The 20,914-nt window shown below is 44.2% G+C and overlaps 2 long non-coding RNA genes across 2 annotated transcripts in view; one reads left to right on the top strand and one right to left on the bottom strand.

Annotated features, from left to right (window-relative positions):
* Window positions 1-226: 226 nt before the first annotated feature.
* Window positions 227-20,914, bottom strand: part of LOC309363002 — a 46,546-nt gene continuing 25,858 nt past the window's right edge. Inside the window, exon 2 of the long non-coding RNA XR_014165132.1 lies at window positions 227-1,327. This is a non-coding gene — a long non-coding RNA (uncharacterized lncRNA). The remainder of the gene's footprint in view (window positions 1,328-20,914) is intronic.
* LOC309363064 lies at window positions 2,952-4,305 on the top strand. The gene is made up of 2 exons (XR_014165211.1): window positions 2,952-3,523; window positions 4,122-4,305. It is a non-coding gene; the product is annotated as an uncharacterized lncRNA (long non-coding RNA).

The raw sequence follows: 20,914 nt of genomic DNA, 5'->3' as shown, positions 1-20,914 counted from the left end.
GTTCTTTCTCTGTGTGTCAGAAGGGTGAGATGGGGGGGTTGAAAGTGACCGAGGGGCAGCGAGAGAAGAAACTAGAGGAGGTGTGCTCTCTCAAAATTCCACCGGCCCCAAAATCTAACTCACAGGGTAGTTGTTGCGATGGGAAAAAACACACCGAATGACCCCAAATATGTGATCCCAACCTTCTTGGAGGAGCATCAGGGTACAAATGCACGGGACAAAGGCGTACATAAATAAAATTTATTTTAAATAAAAAGTAAAGAGTTATTTTGTCAGCTGTACTTTCAAGCCATTTGGCACATGGCAGTTGCCAACACTATTGCCCTGTTATGTCTAGTGGTCAGACATGCAAGGAAGTCGGTTTCTGCACATGTGTCCTGAGTCGATAGGGAGTCATGTTGCATAAGTGGTTCTCAAGTCCCTTTCCAGCAGCCCGGGCTGCACATGTCTGGCCCTATCAGACAATCAGATATAGTAAAGGTAAAGGAACCCTGGATGCTTAGGTCCAGTTAAAGGCGACTATGGGGTTGTGATGCTCATCTCGCTTTCAGGCCGAGGGAGCCGGCGTTTGTCCACAGACAGCATTCCGGGTCATGTGGCCAGCATGACTAAACCGCTTCTGGCGCAACAGGACACCATAACAGAAGCCAGAACACATGGAAATGCCATTTACCTTCCCGCCACAGTGGTACCTATTTATCTACTTGCACTGGTGTGCTTTCAAACTGCTAGGTTGGCAGGAGCCGGACCAGAGCAACAGGAACTCACTCCGTCACGGGGATTCGAAATGCCAACCTTCGGATCGGCAAGCCGAAGAGGCTCAGTGGTTTAGACCACAGCGCCACCCGCGTCCCCAGATCAGTTGTGTAGGAATGGTGGGGTACTCCCTCCCATACCCCCCTCCCAAATAAAAACCTGAACAGCCTTGCAGCTTCTCTGATCAGATGATACAGAAACAGTTCGTGATGGTGGCCAATGACAGCAGTGCTTTCTAGGCTAATCTAAAGTACCTGTTCTGTCGTTATGCCTCTGGGATAGAGCTGCTTTGATCTGTCAGCTGGCAACAGGAATCGGAATGCCCCATCTACAGCTAATAGCCAGCTAAATGATGAATGAGCCATGAAGCACGGGATTTGTTCTGTTACAGATACTCCCTCATTGCAACTAACTGCAGGACCCAAACACAGTGTTCAGACATTAAAGCCCAATATGCATTCAATGGCATACAAAAAAAGACCATCTCGCATGCAGTGCAACGTCTCTGGCATGGAGGCGAGATACGACGCTCCGCACAGTCTCCCAGATTGACAACCGTGTTTCACGAGCCCTGTGGACCAACAAAAGGATAAAACAGATTAGATTCTGGAAAAAGCCTAGGAAGCGTCCCCAAATCATGTGCGTTTTCCGGGACTTCCCTGCTAACATTACATCATAAACAAGGCTATATGCATCGCCACCGTGCAAATCCAGAAATGATACTGGATAACAAATCTGACAATTTAAATGCTAATGCAAAGATTCCAAAATTGCATAACAGCGTGCAGACTCTGCCTGGCAAAAAGCAGAAGCCACAAGGGAAGAAATGACATGTGATTTCTAAGCAGTCAGTGGGCAGGGCATCAATGTCCAGCATTGTCCCTCCTCATGACTAGTAGAAGCAGGGGGAAAGCATGCAAATTGAATAAATGCAACCTTATTAAGTGTTTCCATGATGAGCAAGTGACAAATCCCGATCCCCAGTAGCTATGAGGCAAACAACGACTTCTGAGGAGGAAATTAGGTCCATGCTGCATTCTCCAAGATGGATGTGAAGGGGGGGGAGAAGGGGCAACCCCCCCCCGTTCTCCTATGGACCTCCTGTGACTCAGCTATACAGCTGCAAATATGTTTTAAGTGTGTTTTAAGCGCATTATACAAATGTGACACTAGGTGGCAATGGTGAGCTACTGGCAATTCCATATATATTTTAAAACTTTTTTTCAAAAAAACAATTTTCACAGCATTTATATATATACGTGTAGATTCAGCCCAAGTATGCCTCAGAACCCCTTAGGAGCAGGGTAACTATTTGAGTAGCAGCACACTTGGCAAACTTAAGGCTTGGTGAGCAAGGGGGTCTCACATCATAATCTTTTGAAATCTATGAAAAGCTTTGGGGAAATCCAGGATGATAAGCAATCAGTTGGGAGATGTGGTCTCCTGCATTATGTGTATGAAAAGGTGTGTGTGTGTGTGTGTGTGTATCTATCTATCTATCTATCTATCTATCTATCTATCTATCTATCATCTATCATCTATCTATGTCTGTCTGTCTGTCTATCTCTCATCTATCTATCTATCATCTATCTATCTATCTATCTATCTATCTATCTATCATCTATCTATCATCTATCTATCAATCTATCATCTATCATCTATCATCATCATCTATCTATATCTATCTATCATCTATCTATCTATCTATCTATCTATCTATCTATATCTATCTCTATCTATCTATCTATCTATCTATCTATCTATCTATCTATCATCTATCTATCTATGTCTATCTATCTATATCTACCTATCATCTATCTATCTATCTATCTATCTATCTATCTATCTATCATCTATCTATCTATCTATCATCTATCTCTATCATCTATCTATCTATCTATCTATCTATCTATCTATCTATCTATCTATCATCTATCTATATCTATCTATCATCTATATCTATCTATCTATCTATCATCTATCTATCTATCTATCATCTATCTATCTATCTATCTATCTATCATCATCTATCTAATCTATCAATCTATCTATCTATCTATCTATCTATCATCTATCTATCATCTATCTATATCTATCTATCTATCTATCTATCTATCTATCTATCTATCTATCTATCATTTATCTATCTATCTATCTATCATCTATCATCTATCTATCTATCTATCTATATCTATCTATCTATCATCTATCTATCTCTCGAGAGTCACATTTTATACTACCAGCCCAAATTAATATGAAATTAGTGTTGCTTGCCTGAAAGGAAAAGAAGGTAAGGGTGAAGGCAGGGGTAATATTTAGAAATCACAGCAGGTTCTTCTTCATCTATGACATGAATTCCCCCCCCCCCAGCTTTCCAATTTGCGTGACAGCTATACATCAAAGAAGCTGAACCCTTGGTCAGCCATTGACCCAGCTCCTTCCCACATTTTCGGCAGTCTTCAAGCCTTAAAAACAAAACACAACGCTACATGTACACATTTTTCTGGTCCTTCTGTACCTTATTAAATAAAGAACGCAGAAACAGTTTTTTAAAAATGCAACATTGCTCTGGGGATTTGGGTACCAAAAGTGCGTGCCAACCATCAATATCTAAAGATGAGTATTGAAACTTGAAAAACTGGTTTTAGGAAGAAAAGAAATCTGAACCCTGAAAGGGAAAAAGGACTAATTTGCATGAAATGCAACAAGAATGCTACCGAATGAGCACCAGACTCCTTTCAATAGTATATCTGTCTACAATTGAAAGGTTTTGAGAAACAATTTGGGGAGCGGGTGGGACAGGTGAACTAATATCAGTGTATTGGATGAAGCAAAGATCACCAGTGTTGAAGCAATGATTCTTCAACATCAATTTCGTTGGACTGGTCATGTTGTGCGGATGCCTGATCATCGTCTTCCAAAGCAACTACACTATTCCGAACTTAAAAATAGAAAGCGTAATGCTGGTGGTCAACAAAAGAGGTTTAAAGACTGTCTCACGGCAAATCTAAAAAAATGTAGTATAAACACAGACAACTGGGAAACACTGGCCTGCGAGCACTCCAGTTGGAGGACAGCCTTTACTAAAGGTGTCATGGGCTTTGAAGACGCTCAAACTCAGGATGAAAGGGGAAAACGTGCTAAGAAGAAGGCACGCTTGGCAAATCCACACCGTGATCAACTCCCGCCTGGAAACCAATGTCCCCACTGTGGAAGGACATGTGGGTCCAGAATTGGCCTCCACAGTCGCTTACGGACTCATTGTTAAAACCGTGTTTATGGAAGACAATCTGACTCGGCTACGAGTGATTGCCAAAGAAGAAGAAGCACACTCTTTCAATATTATATCTGTCTACAATTGAAAGGTTTTGAGAAACAATCTGGGGAGCGGGTGGGAAACTTGCCCCAAGAACAGCAAAGCATAAAGACAAAACGCGAGGCTTTTTATTATTTTTATTTATTTATTATTTATTAAATATCTATACTGCCCTATACCCAGAGATCTCAGGGTGGCTCACACAATGAAATCGCAATATAAAAACACAATATGCATATTCAAAATAAAAACGGAAAGAACTCAATAATTCCCCCCCAGACCCCCCCCCACACATTGGATCTCAATCAGCCAAAGGCATGGTTAAAGGGAAACATTTTTGCCTTTTATTTGCTTTTAAAGGTAGGGTTGCTGCTCTTCTTTGACGTCCTGGGGCCATGCAGTGCCCGGCTTTGATTTTTTTTACCAAAATTGGATACTCACCTTTGAAAGCCTCTTTCCGCTGACGATCCCAGCTGAACATTGCAAGAACAATAAGGATTTTTAGGGGCATTATGACTGGGTTAGTAAAACACAGCTGCCCCTGAAAGTCCCTCATTTTTCTTGCTGCCTCTCATCCATCCATCCTGTCCCTAGGAGCGAGGAGAGTTGAAAGATTTTGCTTTCTTTTGGCATGCCGGTGACGAGACCGCGAGCTTGGTATTTACCCAGCCATTTTGCAAACTGCCAGCCTGCATCAGAATTTAGCAATGAACTGCAACATGGGAAACTTGGCAAAGTTGAAGATCTCTTTTTATTTTATTTTAAGAATTATTGCACATTCCCACCTGACCCAGTTCATTTCAAGGGCTATTGGCAGATATCTGTGTGTGTCCCTTGGAGTAAGCAAACAAACAGGTAGACTACTAGAATCATAAAATCATAAAATTATAGAGTTGGAAAGGACCACACAAGTTATCTAGTCCAACCCCCTCTAATGCAGGAATCTTTTGCCCAAGGTGGGATTTGAACCCAGACCCTGAGATTAAGAGTCACATGCTCTACTGACTGAACTATCTTAGGAAACACTACTCTCTTTTCTCCTGCACATGTAATCTCTTGGTTGCTGTTGCTGTGAGGAGAATTTTGAGTAGCCAACTGGCCTCCTTGAGGAGAGCTGTGTACAGTGGTACCTCAGTTTAAGAACAGCCCTGTTTACAAACTATTTGGTATGCGAACTCCGCAAAACCGGAAGTGGTGTCCCGGTTAGCAAACTTTACCTCGGTCTACGAACGGAAGCCGAACGGTGGAAGGGCACTGGTGGTGGGAGGCCTCATTAGGGAAAGCGCACCTTGGTTTAAGAACGGCTTTGGTTTAAGAACGGACTTCTGGAACAGAAACCGAGGTACCACTGTATTTGTGCTTGCAACATGATGCTGTAATAAAAGAACTATAAATATATCAGATGCTCGTTAATTCATATCTGTGAAGTTAGCGAAGGGAGACAAGGGCTCTCCGTGCCTGGCACAGGGGAACATATAGAGGACTACCCTAGTCCCTCTAGTCCACTGACCGCACACCATCATCCTTCCTCCAACTCCTGCTCCTTTCCACTGTCCCGCATCTCCAGCCCATTTCTGACTGCTCCAGCCCATTTCTGACACACCCCAAATCCTTCAGCTCTGCCTTGCAGGACGCACGAAATCCCACAAATCACTACCCCTGGATTAGACCCTGGCCCTGCGACCTCATCCACCCACTCCTCGGAGCCCTGCCCATCCCTGACAAGTGAATATCAATAATAATTGCTGGATTGATTTCTCTTCTGGACATGGAATGAATAAGCAAGCATCGGCAATTTCTTTCCTTGCTTCCACCAGAATTCTCTTGACATCCCCTCAATTTTGCTACCTGCAAATAGTAGCGGCATTTTTTTGGGGGGGGGGGGTGTTTGCAGCCATTTTGGCTCAGCCCTAAAATCTGGGTTCTTTGTCATATGTTTATCTCATATTTGATATATGATTTCCTGACCCCAATCTGCCATAAAACTAGACATTTTTAAGTACAGCTTGCACAAAGGCTTGAAGAAGAGGTGGGGTGTTATTTTGTTGTTTTTATTGTTATGTTGATTATTTGTGTTTTATATTGTGATTTTATCTTGCAAACCTCCCTGAGACCTGCAGGTATAGGGTGGTATACAAATTTTGATGATGATGATGATGATGATGTCAAAGCACCCACCACTGTCTATTGTCTTCTATAAGCAAAGATTGCATTAAACTGAAGCTTCCAGGAATACTGTTGCCCTAGCTATAACATCATGGACCTTTTAGTGGAGAAGTGGATCTCTTTCCTGGTGAAAGTAGATTCAGCTTGCCAAGTTGCGAGTTCCGAAAGACTCAGCTGATCAGCTATGAAACTGTAGTTAAATTTAAAGATTTTTGTTTGTTTATTTGTTTCTTGCTCAAGAGCATACTAATCAGCCAAGGGTATTTGCTAATCACTATTCTCTGAGCAGATTGATTTTTTTTCTCCCCCTTCCTGCAAGCGCGCATATTGCAATTACATATGTACTATATAAGCTAGTGTCAGAGGCATGGGGAAAGCCTGCCTTGCCCATCGCTGCAATGCAACCATCTGAATAAATTAATCAAGCTCACCTGTGCTTTTATCAAGTTTAATTTGCTTCATTAAACACCACATGTTTTTAACAGCATGCGTAGCGGCAGGACGTGGCTAGACTCAAATACTCAAGTAAATGGGATGCCACAGCTGCAATTGCATCTTTTGGGTTCCATTGTTCTTTTCCTGGCCACATTCTTTTAAAAGACCCACCACATCCTCTGCTCCCATGATTATCACCACTATTCTTCACTTATATTGCTTCTAGTAAGAAGAAGAAGAAGAAGAAGAAGAAGAAGAAGAAGAAGAAGAAGAAGAAGAAGAAGAAGAAGAAGAAGAGTAGTAGTTTGGATTTGATATCCCGCTTTATCACTACCCGAAGGAGTCTCAAAGCGGCTAACATTCTCCTTTCCCTTCCTCCCCCACAACAAACACTCTGTGAGGTGAGTGGGGCTGAGAGACTTCAGAGAAGTGTGACTGGCCCAAGATCACCCAGCAGCTGCATGTGGAGGAGCGGGGAAGCGAACCCGGTTCCCCAGATTATGAGTCTACCGCTCTTAACCACTACACCACACTTTAAGAGAGAAAACAGTCCTTAAAAGTGCCACGACAGGGCAGTACAATGCTTGTAAAATAAATGATTGTAGTAGCAGTATTTAATTATCAAAGGAATCATGGAATTGTTTAGATATACTTTACTGCCGTGCAGACCCACTAGGTAAAGGTAAAGGGACGCCTGACCATTAGGTCCAGTCATGACCGACTCTGGGGTTGTGGCGCTCATCTCGCTTAAATGGCCGAGGGAGCCGGCGTACAGCTTCCGGGTCATGTAGCCAGCATGACTAAGCCGCTTCTTGTAAACCAGAGCAGCGCACGGAAACACCGTTTACCTTCCCGCCAGAGCGGTACCTATTGATCTACTTGCACTTAGATGTGTTTTTGAACTGCTAGGTTGGCAGGAGCAGGGACCGAGCAATGGGAGCTCACCCCGTCGTGGGGATTCAAACCACCGACCTTCTGATCGGCAAGTCCTAGGCTCTGTGGTTTAACCCACAGTGCCACCCGCGTCCCTGCAGACCCACTGGAAAGATGCAAATAAGAGTTATATAGTTGTATAAATCAGTATTAATTTATAATGGTGTAAATTTTCTACAAAGTTATTTTGATGAACTTCAGCCTGAGCCATGCACTGCGAAAAAATATCTTCTTTTTTTTTTAAAAAAAGGCCATATGAAGAGAAGCAATACAATATGCTGTCATCTACCAGAATAACCGGATTCATAAAGAATGAAACTTTGGTTCAGATCAGACATACTGTAACAAATTGTCAGCCTGGGTAGCTCAGTTGGTTAGACCGTGATGCTGGTAATGTCAAGGTTGCAGGTTTGATCCCCGTTTGGGGCAGCTGCATATTCCTGCATTGCAGAGGGTTGGACTAGATGATCCTCAGGGTCCTTTCCAATTCTACGATTCTATGAATCCCAGTCCAACAAACTATGGTTTAGTGGACCAGGAATGAACCATATGATGTGTGTAGGCTTCCAACTCTGCCCTCCCTTCCCTGCCTAATTTCTCTTCTGCACCCTAACACAGTACAGTGGTACCTCAGGTTAAGAACTTACCGTAATTCGTTCTGGAAGTCTGTTCTTAACCTGAAACTGTTCTTAACCTGAAGCACCACTTTAGCTAATGGGGCCTCCTGCTGCCGCTGTGCCGCCGCTGCACGATTTCTGTTCTCATCCTGAAGCAAAGTTCTTAACCCGAGGTAATATTTCTGGGTTAGCGGAGTCTGTAACCGGAAGCGTATGTAACCTGAAGCTGTACAGTGGTATCTCTGGTTACTTAATCCATTCTGGAGGTCTGTTTGTAACCCAAAACCGCTCGTAACATGAGGTACACTTTCGCTAATGGCGCCTCACGCTGCTGTCACGCTGCCAGTGCGCGATGTCTGCTCGCATCCTGGGGCAAAGTTCGCAACAAGGGGCATCTACTTCCGGGTTAGCGGAGCTCATAACCCACAGCGTTTGCAAGGAGGACGGTATGTAATATGAGGTTCCATTGTACTTCTAAGGTTTGTTAAACCCCTTTCTTCTGTGACAACCAGGAAACTGTTAGATTTAACTAATACTTACAAACCAACAATCAAATTATTGTTTGCTATCCTGGATTAGGGATTGGTTAAACTCAGGCCTAGGCAAACTCAGCCCGCCAGATGTTTTGGGACCACTGGTCCTGTTAGCTAGGGATGATGGGAGTTGTAGTCCCAAAACATCTGGAGGGCCAAGTTTGCCTGTGCCTGGTTAAACTTAACACCGTTTCCTGGTTCAGATTTACAGGACCGGGTAGGATGTTCTGAACACATGAGGAATTCCCTAGAATAGGTGGTGACCCCAAAACTGAGGGCAAGTAAGTCTCCCTAGCTTGCAAACACAGTAACTGCAGAAAGAGCTGCTATCAAACAATTTTGTAGCATTCTGAATGCACAAAGGGTATTAGGCCATAACTGCTTCCTGGATCAGTCTGAAACCATCCAATCCACATTGTTTCCAACCATCCCTTGCCAGATGTTTCTGGGAAGCTTAGAAGCAGAAAACCATGTGATTTTCAGCCACTGTTTCACTTCTTCTGAACACAGAGGTCCTATTTCACTACCAAGCCACTGTTAGACCTACCCTCTGTAGATGTATCCAATCCCTTTTTTAAAAGCCAACCCAATCTGCAGCTTTACCACATTTTCGAAACAAAGATGCATTATGGCTTGGATCCAAAGAATTCTAGGCACATGATGGGACATTCTTGCCTTCCCTCCCCACTGAAGCTCCTCGCAACTACCAAAATGTAGCTGCTGAGAGTTGAGAAGCCCTTTAGAGCAGGATTCAAAGTGGCATGAAAGGCTGTACTTGGAATGTAAAATTGGGGATCCTTCCACCCATAAGAAGCTGCCACCAAGGTATGAGGTTCATTGGGTCCTGGACCTGGTCTCTGTTGTTTGCAGGGACAGGAAACCAGATAATGTTGAACCCCAACTCTGGTCAACCCCCAAACAGCATGACTCACAGTTAGGATGGATGGGAGTTGTAGCAACATCTAGAAGGCCAAAGTTCCTCCCATCCCATTGTATACAGTATGCAAAAGGGCTTCCTTTTGTCTGATCTGAACCTACTGATCATTAACCCAATTGTCTCATGCAAGTAAACTGGTGCTATAGCAAAAGGATATTTGTCTCCATCTAGTCTATGCACAGATGCGGGTGGCGCTGTGGGTTAAATCACAGAGCCTAGGACTTGCCGATCAGAAGGTCGGTGGTTCGAATCCCTGCGACGGGGTGAGGTGAGCTCCCGTTGCTCAGTCCCTGCTCCTGCCAACCTAGCAGTTTGAAAGCATGTCAAAGTGCAAGTAGATAAATAGGTACCGCTCTGGCGGGAAGGTAAATGGTGTTTCTGTGCGCTGCTCTGGTTCGCCAGAAGTGGCTTAGTCATGCTGGCTACATGACCCGGAAGCTGTACGCCGGCTCCCTTGGGCAATAAAGCGAGATGAGCGCTGCAACCGCAGAGTTGTCCGTGACTGGACCTAATGGTCCGGGATCCCTTTACCCTTTACCTTCCTATAGGGAAGGCAGTCCAGCTCATTGATAATGGCACAGTGCCTTAGGAGACTATTTTAATGATGGGGTGTCAATGATTTTTCAGCAGAGGGCCGGTCCACTGTCCCTCACACCTTGTGGGGGGGGGCGGACTATATTTTGAAGGAAAAAAATAAACCAATCCCTATGCCCCACAAATAACCCAGAGATGCATTTTAAATAAAAGGACACATTCTACTCGTGTAAAAACACCAGGCAGGCCCCACAAATAACCCAGAGATGCAGTTTAAATGAAAGGGCGCATTCTACTCATGTAAAAACACGCTGATTCCTGGGCCATCTGTGTGCCAGATTTAGAAGGTGATTGGGCCGGATCCGGCCCCCGGGCCTTAGTTTGCCTACCCATGCCCTAGGCCATCCAGCTGAGGCCAGGCCTCTCTGACGCAATCACAGCTCTGCTCATTCACACTGACTTCTCTTGAGACTTTGTAATTGACTCCAGCAAGGTCTCCAGAAATAAGAGCAATCCCGGGCGGTGTATTGGAGGGCTGCATCTCGCTTGATTTTTTACACTTTGGCACAGAACCTATATGCAGGTTGTTCTCTACAAAATACACGGGAGGAGGAACTACAGAATCAGTGAGAGTTACCTGACTGGAAGACCAGGGTTGCCATACATCCGGGAAATCCTGGACATGTCCTCTTTTGAGGGGTCTATCCGCCCCTCTGGAGGGATATTTACAATTTTAAGCATATGCCCAGTTTGGGGGAGGGGCGATGGCCTCAAAAAAGCTCAGCATATTTTCTTGCGATCGTCCCAGAAAAGATCAACAACTCTTTTTGTCCGGATATTTACCTCTGGAAATATGGCAACCTTAGTAAGCCAGAATACATTGGTGCCTTAGTTCTTGAACAGCTTAGTTGTTGAACAAATTGGCTCCTGAATGCCGCAAACCCGGAAGTAAGTGTTCCGGTTTGTGAACGTTTTTTGGAAGCTGAACATCCGACACAACTTCCTCTTGAGTGCAGGAAGCTCCTGCAGCCAATCGGAAGCCATGCCTTGGTTTTCGAATGGTTTTGGGAGTCAAACGGACTCCCGGAATGGATTAAGTTTGAGAACCAAGGTACCACTGTATAATCAAAACAGTGTGGCTGTGCACATGCATGAACACACGTAAAGAAAGAATTTGTGCAGGTTTCTGCTCAGAGTTCTTGCGTCTCTTCTGAGACGCAGTGGTGAAGCAGGCATTCCAAAATCAGTTAGTTATGGTATTTATCCTCTGGAAGAACATACTATCTTTTATGAATAGAGCCTTGTCTCAGATTTGTTCTTTAAAAACTCAATCAGGCTCATCATCTTAAAAATTATACTGCACATCTCCAAGGAAACATTAAAACCAGCATTCGGTCTAAAGACGAGCATTGCCCGGCTAGCTCTGGTCTGCGACAGCCACAGCTTATGGAGCGAGTAGAGCAGGAACAGCCAACACGGTGCCCCCCAGATGTTGTTGCATGGCCAGCAGTCCGGGATGGCTCCAACATCTGGCGTGCACCTTGTTGGCTACCACTGCACTAGAGGCAGCTGCACCAAATACATAGCAAGAGGAGGAGGATTCAGTGCCCAGTTCCTGAGCTGAACCATATTAGGGGTGGGTTTGGGGAAAGGAACAACATCTGCAAACAATCCTTTCACGATTTGTCAAAGTAAAGCAAGTAAGCAAGCAACATTTTCACACTAAGCAAAAGAGTAGCTTCTAGTGGCAGAGTGAACAAGCTGATCTGCCAACAAGCCCTGCCCGGGGTGGGGGGATAACAGAGAAGCAACCAGTGGATTCCGTCCCCCCCCCCCACTCTCCAGACCAGTTGCCAGAATTTATTGTGCAAAAGCCAGAGGTTTTGCTTTGGATTCCAGAATTGTTTTCATTCGAAGCGAGCGGTGTGTTTTTCACTCGCCGTGCATGTTCGGCTGGTTGGTAGTCCACACATTTACACCAGAGTCCCCAGCCCAGGTTGTCAGGCTTAGCCCCAGTACTACAGTCGTACCTCGGAAGTCGATCAGCCTTGTGATATGAACATTTTGGCTCCCAAACGCCGCAAACAAGCAAGCGATTGTTCTGGTTTGCGAATGTTCTTTAGAACCCGAACATCCGTTGTGGCTTCCGTGGCTTCCGATTGCTGCAGGAGCTTCCTGCAGCCAATCAGAAGCTGCGCCTTGGTTCCCAAACGTTTTGGAAGTCAAACGGACTTCCAGAACGGATTCCGTCTGACTTCTGAGGTATGAGTGTATTCCGAAAGCTGCTGCATGTGAGAGATGCTCCGCAGCTGCTTACCCCCATCCCCATCTCCCTCACATGCTCATCTGACCCTCTGCCCAAACCTTCAACTTGTCATCTCGGCCTTCCTCATTCAACATTTTCTTCCAAACAAACAGGAAGTGGCCGTTGCAGCTTTGCAACTCCTGGTTGGAAGGAAAGTCAAGTGAGCACACTCATTCTCTTGAACGTTTCTCCAACGTTGCTTGGGATGCTGCTAGACACCATCACTGCTAGAAAGGCTATAACTCTGGCTCCCATTAAGGAGGGCCAAAACCAAGTTCTCAAGGCCAAATTAATAATCACATCCAACCCAAGTGCTCCTTGCAAATTGGCCAATGCTTCACATTTCATCATAGGCGACGAATTCATCTCTGTCTCCATAAAACATGTTAGATTTGAAATCACATTTTTAGGCCACTTGGGTGCAGGAAAAAAACATGAACTATGCTTAAAAACAAACAGAATTTTTTAAAAAAATGGGAACGGGAAACAGCTCGTGATTTGGAAGTAATCTTTCAGTTTCATGGCATTCTCAGCAAACCACTTGGACACTGTAGATGTTGTTGAACATTTTCAACCATGAAACTTGCATTCTCACACACACACACACACACACACACACACACACACACACTGGAAGCCGTTTAGATTTCTGAAATAAAACCCTACCATTTGCTGTTATTTTGTTGCTGTTTTGCTGGATTTGGAGCTTCTGCAACAAAATACTTAAACAGTAAAAATAAAACAAACAAAAAAGGTTGCATTTTGATGGTAGAAGAAGTCAACATTTTCAACTACCGGTATACTTTCAACATCCATAGGTAACTGAGAATTGTTACTAAAATTTGTTTTTGGTAAGTCAAACTGGACCTTTTAAGGGGGAAAATGTTTTCTTTCAGAAGTATTTTAGAACAAAATATAGTAGTTTCAACAACGTAGAAAAGAATTTACAACCCGAGAAAAGAGATAATGCAGTATTTTGTAAACTAGGAAAATTAAACAAATTAAACAACAACAACAAAGCCTTTGAAACGAATTTAAAATTTCAGATTCAATAGATTCACATTTGCCCAGCATTGGCAAAGCTTTCAAGCCCTATTTATTTATTTAGGGGGGAGGGGAAGCAATTTCTATCTTTGTGGTTGATTTTATCCTTCAGAGGGTATCTCTGAACTTGGAAGGAATGGCTAATCAAACACACAACACAGATTTTCCATGTAGCTGTAAAAACAATGCCGGAGCCAGTCATTCAAATAGCAACTTGTTGAATTCTTTCAACCCCTTTGCGATTATCTCACCGTTATTTATGTGCAAGGGGGATCTGCAGACCGAGAGAGGGGAGACAAATCAAGGAGAGACTGTACCTGTGTGACTCAGATTACATTAAACAAAACAGAACCCATTAATTGTCCAGGAGAAGTCATTGTGCCCTTCAGAATGAACAGCAAAGCTATTGAAGGACCAAATTAAGGATGGGAGAGACATTCTCTCTGTTTATACACAGAACTACCCAGTCCTACAGAAAGAGGCTCTCTGCGTGTGTCTCCCAGTCTTTAACACAAAATGAAGCGGTGGCACTCATTTATCCATTTATCCCCTTCTGGCAAGGGGCATTTCACCCAAGTGAGATCATTCACACTGCCAGAGTTCAGGCAATGAGAAATATCTGTGGTGAGTTCCGAAACTTCCTTTTTCTAGAAAAATAGCACTGGTTGTGGTATGCATGGGTACTTCACTTTTGCAGTTAAAAAGAGCGCTTCCATCTCTCCCTCATGCCTCTGGGAGCAGTGCTACCTCATTAAATATTGTTATGATTATTATTATTTATACCCCACCCATGTGGCTGGGTTTCCCCAGCATCTCTGGGTGGCTCCCAAGAGAATATTAATAATAATAATGAAAAAGTGATAAAACATCAAACATTAAAAACTTCCCTAAACAGGGCTGCCTTCAGACGTCTTCTAAAAGTCAGATAGTTGTTTATTTCCTTGATATCTGGTGGGAGGGCGTTCCACAGGGTGGGTGCCACTACTGCGAAGGCCCTCTGCCTGGTTCCCTGTAACCTCACTTCTTGCAGGGAGGGAACTGCCAGAAGGCCCTCAGAGCTGGACCTCAGTGTCCGGGCTGGATGATGGGGGTGGAGACGCTCCTTCAGGTATACAGGGCTGAGGCCATTTAGGGCTTTAAAGGTCAGCACCAACACTTTGAATTGTGCTCGGAAATGTACTGGGAGCCAATGTAGCTTCTTTCAGGACCGGTGTTATGTGGTCTCATGACATTACATTGATCCCATGGAATGCCAACAGGCTGCTGAAGTACTCATAGAATCATAGATTTGCAGAGTTGGAAGAAACCATGAGGGCCTTCGACCCCCTGCAATGCAGGAATCTTTTCCCCAACACGGGTCTTGAAGCCACAATCCTGAGCTTCAGAGTCTCATGCTTTACCAACTGAGCTATCCCAGCTGAATAGCTTTTACAATGGTACCTCAGTTTACGAACTTAATCCATTCCGGAAGTCTGTTCTTAAATTAAAACCATTCTTAAACCGAGGCGTGCTTTCCCTAATGAGGCCTCCTGCCGCCGGTGCCCTTCCACAGTTCGGATTCCGTTCTTAGACCGAGGTAAAATTCTCAAACCGGGACACTATTTCCAGTTTTGCGGAGTTTGTAAACCAAATAGTTGGTAAACTAAAAAAAAAAAAAGTTCTTAAACTGAGGTACCACTATATTTAACAGATTGCGCCCCCCCCCAATACAGTGGTACCTCGGGTTACAGACACTTCAGGTTACATACACTTCAGGTTACAGATTCCGCTAACCCAGAAATAATACCTCAGGTTAAGAACTTTACTTCAGGATGAGAACAGAAATTACGTGGCAGTGGTGTGGTGGCAGCGAGAGTCCCCATTAGCTAAAGTGGTACCTCAGGTTAAGAACAGTTTCAGGTTAAGAATGGACCTCCAGAACGAATTAAGTTCTTAACTCGAGGTACCACTGTATCTTCCTGCTTCACCTTCCTGAGGGAGGGTGAATGTCCCACGGAACTGGCGGCAGGGACGGCTAACCCCATTTTACTTAAAACAAGTCAAACCCCCCCCTTTCTCCACGACAGTGGCAGCTGTACATTCAAACAGACAAAACTCCCACCACCCCCTCTATTTGAGCTCTTTGCAAAAATTGCTTTTTAAACCACTAATAGATTTCTATTCCGCAGATGGCTGGCTGCACTTCCAAATTCCCCAGCCACAGAGTCGTGAAACGTGCTTAAGGCCGGCTCAAATAAATGGGCTTAAGTGAACTTAACGCTTTGACGGGTGGTGGTCCCACACTTTTTCAACGCCACCTCGCAGTTGCGCGAAGGGGTTGGCATCAGGGGATTCCTGTAAAAGGGTGGCAGGGAAGTTTATGGGGATACCACATAACTAGACGGCCTAGTTTTAAACGCAAGGCAAAAAGCCTTTGCAAATCTTCACTGGTTCTTTGTAGTCGTTCCACACAAACAGCCAGCAGAACAGCCAGTCAGTGGGAGGCAAAGCTTCCTTTGATTCCTGCCTGGGTGTTAACTTCACTGCTACAAGCAAAAAGAAAAGTGAAACCAAACTTTAACAACTGCTTTGCCCCTTAAGGGGCTGTGTGTGTGTGTTGCACCAAGCAAAGCAAATACAGTGGTACCTCGGGTTACATACGCTTCAGGTTACATACGCTTCAGGTTACAGACTCTGCTAACCCAGAAATATTACCTCGGGTTAAGAACTTTGCTTCAGGATAAGAACAGAAATCGTGCTCCGGCGGCGCGGTGGCAGCAGGAGGCCCCATTAGCTAAAGTTCTGCTTCAGGTTAAGAACAGTTTCAGGTTAAGAACGAACCTCTGGAACGAATTAAGTACTTAACCCGAGGTACCACTGTACAAAAAAGATATAATTCCAATTATCCAAATGTATAATAAGGCACATTATAAAATCATATATCATGTATTCAAATTAGGATTCAAATTATATTTGCATTTGTAAATCGTAAGTGAATCTTAAAAAATTATGCGTGTAAAAATAGTGCAACTTGGTTCTGATCCTAGTTTGTGTCCACTAATTCTGACTACCCACACATTAACTATTAATTTTAGAAGTGTATTTTCAGGGAAATTTACGATTAGAATCCCTGTGCAGAAGCTCAATTTGAAATTTGAAAACAGATCATTACTGAAGGCTAAATGGGCTGCCTTGAATTTTTATGTTATTAAAATGTAGAAATCACTTTTCACTTTTTTAAAACTCCCAAGTTGTTGTACGAGGCAGAGAACACCTGTGTGCATCCCCACATGCCTGCACAAATCAAGCAATAAAAGTTGTATTAAAAAAGCATTTGAACATAAAATGAGATCAGCTGCGGGATTAAAACCGAAGCAAAATATGAAAAAGCAAAAACAGCAAACAGAAGAAGGGTAAGAGTAACACTATAAAGAAGCGGGATAATGTCATTCAAAATAAACACCAGCTTGCCACCATGCAACAAAGCCAAGTGAAATCCTTGGGTAAATTAAAAAGAAGTCCTAAAGTGACATCTGAACCTAAAAATTAGGTCTCACTCGGGAGGATGCCTCTCCTCCTAAGGGGTACATGGAGAAGGTCATCTTTTGCTGCTCTCAGTTCTCTGGAAGACGGAAGACTAGACCACATTTTTACTGGCTCTCGCTTCTGCACCTTAGCAACAAAAAACAGCTTGATCTGCATGCAAAGACAGGCTCTGGTGGACTGAGCAGACAAGACCAAGACTGAATCCAAACGTCAAGAACAGGGGTCAGCAAACTTCCCTCCACTGTTCATCAGACCTTGGGGGGGTGGCGGACTATATTTTGAAAAAGAAAAAATATGAATGAATTGCTATGCCCCACAAATAACCCAGAGATGCATTTTAAATAAAAGGGCACATTCTACTCATGTGAAAACACCAGGCAGGCCCCACAAATAACCCAGAGATGCATTTTAAATAAAAGCACACATTCTACTCATGTAAAAACACGCAGATTCCTGGACCGTCTGTGGGCCAGATTTAGAAGGCGATTGGGCTGGATCTGGCCCCTAGGCCTTAGTTTGCCTACCCATGGTCAAGAAAGTGGTTACTGCACGTGCTGTAGAGGGAAGTGAAGGGCAGATGGGGCTCATCCACCTGAGAAGGGAGGCCATCTAGGAGAAGGAACATGCTGATTGTAAACCTCTGCTGCCTCATGCCTATACTCAAGAAAGGGTTCAGGAGTAAACCCCAAGGAAAAGCCTGTACCCTCTGCCTTGTGGGACATCTTTGGGAGAAGAAAAGGCTAAGGAGTAAAAAAGGTAAAGGACCCCTGGACAGTTAAATCCAGTCAAAGGCGACTATGGGGTTGTGGCACTCATCTTGCTTCAGGCTGTGGAAGCCAGCATTTGTCCACAAGCAGCTTTTCAGGTCATGTGGCCAGTGTGACTAGACTGCTTCTGGCGCAACAGGACACCGTGATGGAAGCCAGAGTGCACGGAAACACAGTTTACCTTCCTGTCACAGTGGTACCTATTTATCTACTTGCACTGGTGTGCTTTTGAACTGCTAGGTTGGCAGGAGCTGGGACGGAGCAACAGGAGCTCACTCCGTCACACGGATTCGAACTGCCGATCTTCTGATCGGGAACCCCAAGAGGCTCAGTGGCTTAGACCACAGCGCTACCCGCATCCCTAAGGAGTAAACCCTATACACATCCAGAGTAGAGTTCCTAAAACGGTTGGATTGCACCTTGTATACCTCTTTCCAGCAACTCCTGCAGCTCAGCTCATGCCAAATGTATTACTCCGCTTTCCTTCAGACCACATCAATGAGGCCAAGTGTCTTGTCGTCTGGGCAGTCCAGGACCTCCATACACACTGCCCAGGCTGATAAGGCGCATCCTTTAATACAATTGGCTGTTGTGAATGAAAATAATTGATAAATTGTGGCAGCTCCTTAAACAACCATCCCCCAAGCAATCACATGTTGTTTGTTGCCAATAAATTCATGAAAAGGCACATTTTAGTCATGGAAGAAAATAAAGGACAAGAAAGCGGGGGGGGGGGGGGATCACATTGCCAGAGAGATTGCTCACTGTAGCCTAATGTTTCTCCTAATTTCTAAATTGCTTATTATATGATAAACAATCTCTCTTCAAAGCAGAATAACCTTGTGGCCAGAGTCTCTCTCCAAATGCTTATGTCTGCTTCCACAAGACCTCTTGTGATATACAATAAATATTTCTACCAATGTAGCCTCTTGTTAGGGACGCGGGTGGCGCTGTGGGTTAAACCACAGAGCCTAGGACTTTCCAATCAGAAGGTCGGCGGTTCAAATCCCCACGACGGGGTGAGCTCCCGTTGTTCGGTCCCAGCTCCTGCCAACCTAGCAGTTCAAAAGCACGCCAAAGTGTAAGTAGATAAATAGGTACCGCTCCGGCGGGAAGGTAAACGGCGTTTCCGTGCGCTGCTCTGGTTCGCCAGAAGTGGTTTAGTCATGCTGGCCACATGACCCGGAAGCTGTACGCCGGCTCCCTCAGCCAATAAAGCGAGATGAGCGTTGCAACCACAGAGTCAGTCACGACTGGAGCTAATGGTCAGGGGTCCCTTTACCTTTAGCCTCTTGTTAGGTTATCAGCAGAGTTCAAATTACTGCAGTGGTCCAAGTCTTGTGCAATACCGCAATGTCCTTTGTCCAGAAGACATTGAAGTAGCAATCCGCAGCTCTTTTTCCATAACCCCACTATTAACTGATTGGAGCTACTGCAGGGAAACAAAAAGTGCAACTGTTTTTGAACTTTCTCCAAGTTTCTAGCCCTCATGACCAGAAACACCATAGAGATACACTGGGCAATTGTGATGGTATAGCTCTTGCCTCAACTCCCTGCTTGTAGGCTTTCGAATCCCAGAAACAACAGGCTGCTCACTGTTGCAACCAACAGCCGGAATGCACCAATACTTCCATCCATGATGTGACCTAAAAGTGGCAAAGTACGTTAAAATAACTTTGCCACTAGGTGTTTCCAGACATAATGGCAGCCCACGTTATAGTCTGATGGGGGTCTAGGGGTTTGCACTAGATGATCCTCAGGGTTCCATCCAACTCTACAATTCCATGATTCCTCCAAAATTCGCTGCACCAAAAAGCAACCAGGAAGAATAAAGTAAAAAGCATGTTGTTTTACATTGCCTGTATCTGCAACCCCAACCGAAACCTTGTACACTGGATTTAGAATGGGGTTTTGCACTATCTCCCTGAAACGACAACTTACTGCCTAAAAGCTGGCCTTGAGGAAATATTTCCATTGTTTTTCTATTCTTACAAATTCTGGTGAGATTCTACCAGGGCTGAGTCACATTTTCAGGGCAACATTTTCGTACAGGTTATACAAACAGAGGCCAAATACATCTATCAATGGCAGGATGTCGCCTGCCAAACTCACAAAAAATTATACAAAGCAGCTCAATTTCTTGACAATAATATGAAAATGAGCTTTGGTCCACTAACTGTTTTTAAATTGGTTTTTCCCCCCCTCTCCTTTCCCCCTATTACTGGTATGTTTTTACTGTGATTTTATTGGTGTTAGCCGCCCTGAGCCTCTCTGGCCAGGGAAGGCGGGGTATAAATAAAATTTATTATTATTATTATTATTATTATTATTATTATTATTATTATTAGTTTCCTGTGCTGCCCGTGAGGGTGAGCCAGGGTGTTGGTGGAAAGCGACAGCTATGGAAGGAGACGGGAAACTCAAAAGTTAAAGGAAGCAGATCACACCCCATTTTTAGAAGTTATATTAATACCCTCCAGTAAATTCTGAAGCGATCTGTTTGTTTCAGCAGATTTTTCCTTCTTTGCAGTCGGCCACCTACAAACACACACACAAACACACCCACACGGCAGGGTTTCCCCCCTATTTACTTCAGTTTTATATTAAGTGGAAACAATGTAACGCACCACTCTAATAAATCTGGGGTGATGAAGTTCCCGCCGGACCTCCTGAAACAATCCGCTAAGAAAATATAAAATAGACAACACTGCATTACTAAAATAAAACAGCCAAAAAAAGGAAACTCCTCGATACGTTCTCTGACAAAACCCGTCATTTGTCTCCATGTTTGGCTTGCTAAGGCTTTAATAAGTGAAACAGCTGCTCCTATGGTTCCTGAGATGGATAGAGAAGCTTCTTTCTCCAGAGAAAGACCACATGGGTGGACCGTTGAAAAATGAAAATGGATTTCAGCCCTCATCACTTGAGCTGCTGCTTTGGCAAAACTGAAGCAGAGAGCAAAGGTGGTTGTGCCGGTCTGATGTCACAACTCATGCCTCCCTGAATCGTATGTTTGTACAGTGCTCTATACTTACTAGGTTCGGGG

The sequence above is a fragment of the Podarcis melisellensis genome (genome assembly GCF_964234715.1).
Source record: "Podarcis melisellensis genome assembly, chromosome: 2".
In the NCBI taxonomy this organism is placed as follows: domain Eukaryota; kingdom Metazoa; phylum Chordata; class Lepidosauria; order Squamata; family Lacertidae; genus Podarcis; species Podarcis melisellensis.
Note: the sequence above shows the minus strand (reverse complement) of the source record. Positions and strands in the feature narration are given on the sequence as shown.